Source organism: Oratosquilla oratoria, chromosome 39 (assembly GCF_046742065.1).
Source record: "Oratosquilla oratoria isolate Oo_2021 chromosome 39, ASM4674206v1, whole genome shotgun sequence".
NCBI lineage: Eukaryota > Metazoa > Arthropoda > Malacostraca > Stomatopoda > Squillidae > Oratosquilla > Oratosquilla oratoria.
The window spans coordinates 13140025-13149515 of NC_134815.1; positions in this window are offsets into that span (position 1 = coordinate 13140025).

Sequence of the window (9491 nt, forward strand, 5' to 3'; positions counted from 1 at the left end):
CATGCATGTATGTATATATTCATATATATGTATATATATATATATATATATATATATATATTTGTGTGCTCTTGTGTATGTATATGTGAGTTATTGATAAGTATTTTAGACAAATTATTTGGATGATGGAGAACATAAACACAAGGGAAGGCTCGGAACCCTAAACACTGTAACGTTTCGTTCGCGTAGAACTTCTTCAGAGAGTGTATGTAGAACTGCAATTGAAGTTTATGTACTAAATCTAATTATCTTTTCGGACACTTGGGAAAGGTCGTTTTTCTGGCGTGCTTTAAAGCACTCAACTAACATGGAAAGCATGATGTACACCATAGGTAGGTAAGTACTAGCACGCCAGAAAAACGACCTTTCCCAAGTGTCCGAAAAGATAATTAGATTTAGTACATAAACTTCAATTGCAGTTCTACATACACTCTCTGAAGAAGTTCTACGCGAACGAAACGTTAGAGTGTTTAGGGTTCTGAGCCTTCCCCTGTGTTTATGTTCTCCATCATCCAAATAATATATGTGAGTATTCAGTTGTTTATATGTGTTTGTGTGCACCAATCCGTACAAGCATACGGATTTGATTCTCGCAATTATTTTTCAAGATATAGTATTCACCAAAATGCATTGTTTTATCACGAGACATTTTCATCAAGATCGTTATTATTCATAAAATGCATAAGACAATATTCTTTTGTCTATAATAGAAATTTGCAGAGAATTTTATCATACCGAAAAAATTACTGGTGTGGTGCATTCCAACTTTCAAAGGACAAATTGGATTATATAGAATACGTCTTTATATAGTAATAGAATTAATAAGATCACATTAAATTAGTCTTTTATCTCTTTACACTACCAGGACCTGTGGAAATTGCACGATTATTCAACTTTGAATTATTTCGAAGGTCTCAAAATGGAGTTATCAAAATCTCCCGAAGAGTCTTCAAAATCTCACTCCTGAAGGAGTCTCCGAAGTAGTGTACAAAAATATCAGTTAACATGGAAAACATGATGTACAAGACCCGTGTAAATTCCACGGTTACTGAACGTTGAAGCCACCCTAAGGCAGTGGTTCCCAACTTTTTCAGGCTTGAGGCACCCTTGCCAAGCCTTTCATAAGTCCCCGGCACCCCTTACTAGAAAATCTAAATTCTAGTTTGTCAGTATTTTGTTGATTCAACATCAGTGTAACAAAATTTTGTCCCTGGATAATATGGAAATACTCATCTTTACACTGATGCTGCTTTAATGAACAAAAACGGTGACAGAGAGAGTCGGTAATACGAATTTTATTTTTGTCCTGAATTTTGGCGACACCCTCAGTTGATCTCACGGCATCCTTTGGTGCCGCGGCACATCGGGTCGGAACCACTCAACTAACATGGAAAGCATGATGTACACCATAGGTAGGTAAGTACTAGCATATTATGATATACATTCATAAACACACGCACACGTAGTCACACACACACACACACACACACACACACACACACACACACACACACACACACACACACACACACACACACACACACACACACACACACACACACACACACTCACTCACACACTCGTGGCGCAGTTGGTAGAGTTCCCGGCTGCCACTACGGCGGTCCGGGTTCGAATTCCACCCAGGGCTGAAATAATTTCCGTATCGCTGCGCTGCGGGTTGTTACTCCAACTCTCGTGGGCGGGAGCTTAGGTGTGTGTGCATGCAAGGTCACAGCATTACCCATAGATCGGTCATATATGAACTCTGAGCTCTCTTCCGGAAGCTGTCGATCCAACACGTGATCTCAGACCGTGGTGAATCACACACACACACACACACACACACACACACACACACACACACACACACACACACACACACACACACACACACACACACACACACACACACATAGACACACACACACACACACATAGACACACACACACACACACACACAAACACAACACACAACACAAACATAAATGATATATATATATATATATATATATATATATATATATATATATATATATACATATATATATTATATACTGTATATGCATACATGTATATGTATACATATTTGTTCCTTAAAACATTCCTGCGATCAATAGTGATATAAGCGTCGTTTCTCCGTATGAAGACGATTTAATATTGATACATTAGATTCGCGTAATTGTCGTTCGTAATTACCATGCAGTGAGGTCCAAATTAGCGTAATCAGTCTTACCGTCCTGAATCTGCTTATGGCTTGAACACAATGGTTGGAAACTACGCAGAGATATGAGGAGTAGGGCAGTCTATCGAAATACACACCATGTGAAGACAAAGCCTTTATTGGTACGACGTTTCACCTGTTACGTTTTTTTCAAGTACATCGTCTTAATACACATGATTGAGATTAAACAATAAGATCAGGGAGAATGGGGGGGAGTCACTGCAGCATAGTAAATATTAAAGAGAAAGCGAATCTACTATCTGAATGCAGGAAAGGTTAAGAAGGTGAATCAATTGTCAGGGTGTTGGAAAGGTTAAGGAAAAGATGGATCAATTGTCTGGGTACAGGACGCTAGTTCACTGCCCTTGAACCAAAAGAAAAAGAAAATAAGATGAGAGGGCAAGTATCCACCAATGACTGACAAAGACCATGAGGGGAAAAAGTTATAGAGGGCTACTAGGGATAGTTTTTCTAAAACCATGTTGGTAATTGGAAGCAAAGGAATCAGGTGAGGTGAGATAGTGAACATGCCTCTATTTTACTCACTTGTTTTGAACTCGTAGAGGGTGGCTGATTCCAATACACACACACACACACACACACACACACACACACACACACACACACACACACACACACACACACACACACACACACACACACACACACACACACACACACACACACACACACACACACACACACACACACACACACACACACACATACACACACACACACACACACACACACACACACACACACACGCACACACACACACACACACACACACACACACACACACACACACACACACACGCACGCACACACACACACACACACACACACACACACACACACACACACACACACACACACACACACACACACACACACACACACACACACACACACACACACACACACACACACACACACACACACACACACACACACACACACACACACACACACATACACACACACACACACACACACACGCACACATATATATACATATATATATATGTATATATATATATATATATATGTATGTATATGTATAGTCATTCTAGAGTAAATATACTTGTCTATCTGTCGTACTTAATATATGTGATTCAGAAATATAACAGATCTATAAATTCCTGACCTGACTGCAAGGATGTGTGGAAGTGCATCCAGTAACCTTTGCCCCTTGTGATCAATGTGTCAAGGCAGGTTGCAGTCAGCTTTGGCCGTTGGAATCGAACTCGGGCCCAGGTCGCGAGAATCAAGATCAAAACAAACGCTCCACACTAACGCACGTGGTGTTCCTTTGGCTTGACCAAAATTGTTTGGTGGTTAGCCAGAATAAATTATTTCAAATACGTCATGGTAAGAAAAATTCTAACTGAGGCTGGTTTGACTAAGACAGAATGTCTAAGTTAATTGTACAGGAGTTAGCAAATTCTAGTAAAAAGAAAAGAATTTTGTGTTTTGCAATAGTTGCATTTCAATGTCTAAAGATATTTGGTTTTGTATATGCGCATAACATTTGTTCATGTGTGCTTTGAAAGCTTTGGCAGATGATCTTCATTCTCGACCATATATCATTAGCACGGGTTTGGCGGTGATGATCAAACTTCGGTTTCTCAAAGATGAGTAAAATCACCTGGAGACAGCCAGAATATATATAGGGACTTTATATGAATTCCAAAATGCTCAACCACTTAGCATTTGTATTAGTTTCTTATTTGAACAAAACCATCTGGCAGCAGCTGGAATGATTCTAGGAGTCAAATCTACATGGCAAAGTGTTAATAAGAGAACTGTAAATTCTAATTCTTGGTGATATAGGAGGGGTACATATGACACTCCTTGAACGCTGAATGAAATATGGTAATAGAATAAAAAAAATAAAGAACCATATTAGAGAAGAGGAAAAGGAGAGGAGGAAGAGGAGATGAGGAAGAGGGGAGGAGGAAGATGAGAGGAGAGAGGGTGAGGAGTAAGAGGAGAGTAGGGTAAGAAAAGATACTACGAAAGTTACAACCATAGTCATGCAGATGTCGGGTGGGTGGGGGTGAGGTGGCGAAGGATTTTTTTCGGGGGGGAGGGGGGAAGTGAAATGTTACTAATTTTTTTCTAACACTCTAATGAGGTCCAGTGTCTTAGAAATGCCTAACTAGTAACTAAGGAATATATCGTAAAATTCTAGATAACTGGAAGAGCAGATCATCATACCTTTGGCAACCAAGTCTTGCAGCTCCTGAGGAAATTCTGATGCCTCCGGTTAAGAAAAACTGTGAACAAGGTCAAGTAGAAGAAGTTCAGACAGGTCAATACCAGGTCAAGTCAGGTCAGGCAAAGTCATTAAAGGTCAAACAGAAGTTCAATTTCAGAAAGGTCGATACTAGGTCAAGTCAGATCAGGTATAGTCAGTAAAAGTCATATAAGGTCAAGTAAGGTCAGGTCAGTCCAGTTCAGGTTAGGTCAGTTCAGGTCAATTAAACAATGTAGACCCCCTTTTGTATCCTGAAGCTTCCGATGAATTTCTTTGTTCTTGAAGTCCGGGCACATAGGGCAAAGGTGGCGACTTCGGTCGCAGCTAAGCGCCTCTCGGTGTGAGTTTCTCAAGGATACTAACTTCTTCAGTATGACGAGACAGGAATGGAACACTGTCTACAAGGAAGTCCGACGTTCTCTTCGATAAAAGGGTCTGGAGGAAGGAAAAATGTTTTGAAAGAATGAAAAAAGAATTCGAGAGGAAGAGAAAGAGGAGGAGGAGGAAGAGAAGGAGGAGGAGGAGGAGGAGGAGGAGGAGGAGAAGAAGGAGGAGGAGGAGAAGAAGGAGGAGGAGGAGGAGAGGGAGGAAGAGGAGGAGGAGGAGAAGGAGGAGGAAGACAGGGAGGACAAGGAGGAGGAGTAGGATGAGAAGGACTAGGAGAACAAGGAAACAAGGAAGACTATCAGGACAAAGAGGACAAGGAGGAGGAGGACGAGGAAGGGGAGGACATGGAGGAGGAGGGCGAGGAGTGGGAGAGTAGGAGGAGGAGGAGGAGGAGGAGTAAAACGAGCAAAACGAAGAGGACAAAGAGGACAATGAGGAGGAAGAGGAGGGTAAGGAGGAGGAAGATGAGGACGAAGAGGAGGGCGAGGAGGACAGATAGAAAAATGAAGAGGCCGAATAAGAAGACGAGGAGTACGAGAAGAAAAACAAGAAGGACGAGGAGTACGAGAAGAAAAACAAGAAGGACGAGGAGGAAGAGTAACAATCAACGCATAATTTCTGAGGAACGTAAACAAGAAGGCGTGTGTTATGAAAGGGAGAGAGTGGCTTAGACCTTTATGAGAAAAAAATAGAAAACGATGATGATGAAGAGTAAGAAGGCGCTGAACTAGGAGCCGCACAACATAAAGACAAGAGGCTGGAGAACGGAGTACCCGAAATCTAAAGCTCAAAGGAAATCTAGCTTCATTGCGATAAACGTCTTGGCAGATGATAGGGACAGGTGGGGTGGTAGGGCGGGAGAGAGGAGAGTGGAGGTGGGGGAAGGTTAGAGAGAGGGAGATGAGGGAAAACAATGTGGAAGGTGGGGTAGAAGAGGGAAAGAAGTATGGGAGGGAAGAGGGAGGTAAGGGGAGGAAGGAGTGGATGGAAGAGTAGAGGAGAGGGAAAGGAGGAGGCGAGAGGGAAAGGACAGAGGGGTGGGGTGGGAGAAAAATGGGAGGTGGGAGGTAATAGACGAATAGGAAAAGTGAGGACAAAAGAATAAAGGAGAGGAGGAGAAATAAAAGAAAGGAGGGGAGGCTAGAAAAGAGAGAAGAAAAGGGAAAAAAGAGAGTAGAAAGGGATTAATAGAGTAAAGGAAAGAGTATGAGAGGGAGTAGAGGATGGATTAGTGGGAGGAGGGAAGTTGGGAGAAAAATGTAGGAAGCGAAAGATTGAGAGAGGGGGGAGTTCTTGAGGAGGGGGGGGGTAGAAATTCCTTGGAAGGCTGGGAGGAAAAAGGACCGGCAGAAGAAAACGTGGAGAGTGGACTACGTAAGGGGGGTGGGACATTAACAAAGAGAGAGAAGGAAGGAGAGCAAGTAGGAAAGACAAAAAAATCTGATTGGACAAAAATAAAAGAAAATGGAGCTGATGGAAAGAGAAAGTTAAAATAAAAAAACACCTTGGTGAAGAGAAGATGAGGAAACGAAAATTTCGTTTAGGTTGGACAAAAGAGACCATGCCTGCAAAATACATTCATTTGAAGTTTACCCACTTGACCTTCACCACACACTTAAACTTTGCTCTTTACTAACCTTCATTTTTCATCTGACATTTATTCATCTATCCCTCACTTATGAAACTGACCTTTCCTCCTCAACTGACTTTTACTCTTCAACTGACCTTTAGGCCTCAACTGACCTTTAATCCTCAACTAACCTTTACTCTTCAACTGACCGTTACTCCTCAACTGACTTTTACTCATCAACCGATCTTTACTGATCAACCGACATTTATTCATCAACCGACCTTTGTTCATCAACCGACCTTTACTCATCAACCTACTTTTACTCCTCAACTGACCTTTACTCTTCAAATAACCTTCACTCTTAAACTAACCTTCACTCAACTGACCTTTACTCTTCAATTGACCTTTACTCCTCAACTGACCTTCACTCCTCAACTGACCTTCACTCTTCAACTGACTCTCTCTTCAATTGGTCTTCACCATTCACATCGTCTGCACCATCCACTCGGCCTTTATCATCCCCTTGATTATAATTATCATTCCCAGCTAACTCTTTAATTTCTTGTGTTCCTTTGAATGATTTATATTTTGATTGACGTCATAGCATGTCCTTCAGCATTAGGGAAAATATTTCATCTTCAAAGGTTAAGTAAGGTCAATTAACTCAATGAATCAACCCTGGTAATTACGTTAACCATCTGGCTCAAACAGGTCCCAGGCGATTTCATTCAATACAGGGTAACCTGTCGTTAGATTTCAATGTAACTCCATGAACACATGATAATGGTAAAGTATAGCAAGCTGTGATGATGAGATTGACTGTCTCACTCGATAATTCTTACATTTTCACCTATTTCTTCACAGTGTTATTTGAAATTAAATACAATACATGAACTGCACCCGAGTCTATACGAAGATGTGTGTACACCAGTAGGCACTAAACAGTATAAAAGAGGTTCTTTACTTTTGGATTATGAGCCCTGGAGGGAAGGGGGAAAGAGAGAGTTTCTAGAGTGGGCTTAAAAACTAATGGAGTTAGTTCGCGAACGCCTAGCGATTTCATTCAGATTTTGAAGGGTTCTCCGAAAGGCTGAAGACACAGCAGTTCATAAGTACGAGGTACATGAGAAGACAGGTGACCTCGACTATAGAAGAGTTTCGTGTCGCGGCCGCGTGTCGCCCCGTCACGAGGTTCGATGTCGTCCCGGGCCAGCCGTCCCCCTCATCGCGACGCTTCCTTTATTCATGCCTCCGAGCCGGGAACCCCGCCTGTTCCTCTGCAGGGGAGGAGGGGAGTAAGGGGAAGGAGGAAGGTAGGGAGAGTGGGAGGGAGAGGGAGGGGCGGAGGGGAGTTAGGAAGATAGAAAGAGGTAGAGGAACATAGGACGGAGGAGAGAGGATGGAGGTAGGTAGATGAAGGAAGGTAGAGGGAGAGTATAAGCGAGGGCAAAATTAATGATGAGAAAGGGAAGAGAAAGAGGGAGAGGGTGAGGAGGGAGGGAGGGCGAGGGTGGATAGAGAGAGAGAGAGAGAGAGAGAGAGAGAGAGAGAGAGAGAGAGAGAGAGAGAGAGAGAGAGAGAGAGAGAGAGAGAGAGAGAGAGAGAGAGAGAAAGAGAGACAGAGAGAGGGGGGGATGGTAAAGAAAGAGATGTAAATAGAAAGAGGGAAGTATCTTTTATATTTGCGTGCACGTGTGCGCGCACTGGCCGCCATGACCAACCCTTCTAGACAACCACATCTCTCTTCTTCTTCCTCCTCCTCCTCCTCCTCCTCCTCTCGCGTGATGAAGCTACCCTTAGATCTAAATAAACACACGCGCGTGCGGAAACTGTGGTCGCGGTTACTCTGCGGTCACCAACGCACACGCGTTTCCAGTGGGTTGAATGTGTGCAAAAGATGGAGTGGATGACGTGGCAAGTGAAATGGATGGCGTAAGGAAAGGGTGGATGGCATGAGGGGGAGAGTGGATGGCGTGAGGGGAGGAGAGGACGACGTAAGGGGAGAATAGGATGACGTGAGAATTAGAGTGGATGGCGTCAGGATAGGAGTGGATGACATTAGGGGAGAAGTGGATGACGTGGTAATTGGAGTGGATGGCGTGAGGGTAAGAATGGATGGCGGGAGGATAAGGATGAATAATGTGAGAATAGGGATGAATGACGTGAGGGGAGGAGTGGATGACGTGAGGGGAGGGACGGAGGGACTTCGCGAGGGAAAATGGATGACGTGAGGGGAGGAATGGATGACGTGAGGGGAGGGAGGGAGGGACGTCGCGAGGGGTAAATGGAAGACGTGAAGGGAGGTGTGGATGGGGTGAGGGAGAAGGTTAACACGCGGATGGATTCCCCATCACCACAGCGCATACATATTCATTCCCCATTTATGGAAGTGTGTTCTGCACACTTAGGCTCCCCCTCTTCCCCTCTCCCCCTTTCCCCCTCTCCCATTTCCTTTAGGCCCCTTTCGTATAGGCCCCTTTCCTATAGGCCCCATATTACCATATTACAGCCTCTTACCCCTTAACGACACCCAACCGATCGAATATAAATTTCTTCTCTTCTTCCATTGTCTATCTTTAGGTTTCGTTACTTGCGGCAAAGATCGAGGGGATGGTGGTTCAAACCTTGCCACCGGCGAAGTAAAGCCAAGAGCATGGTTTATTAGATTTCACGCTACAAAAATCTTCTGTGAGGGGCACAGTCCTAGCCCTCCGATAGGGGGTAGGGGGTTGTGGCGTTAAACCATATAATTTCTCTCACACTTTCTCTGTTACTCTCTCTCGTACTTCTAATTCACCGTTTTCTTTGTCTATAAACAAGTTTGTATTAGTCTTTCTGTACATTTATTTTTATTTCCTGTATACGGCCTCGTTATGGCCCAAAGGCTTCCTGCTTGCAATCATGTTTTACAATTGGACTCCGCTGCTGTTTTGTTCAACAGAGTCGAGTCCCTCGTGGAGCGAAATTGTTCGTTTTCTTTCTCGTTATTTTCCACCTATTTATTCTCTCGGCCTAACTCTCTTTACCATTTAAGATAGTTTAGAAAATA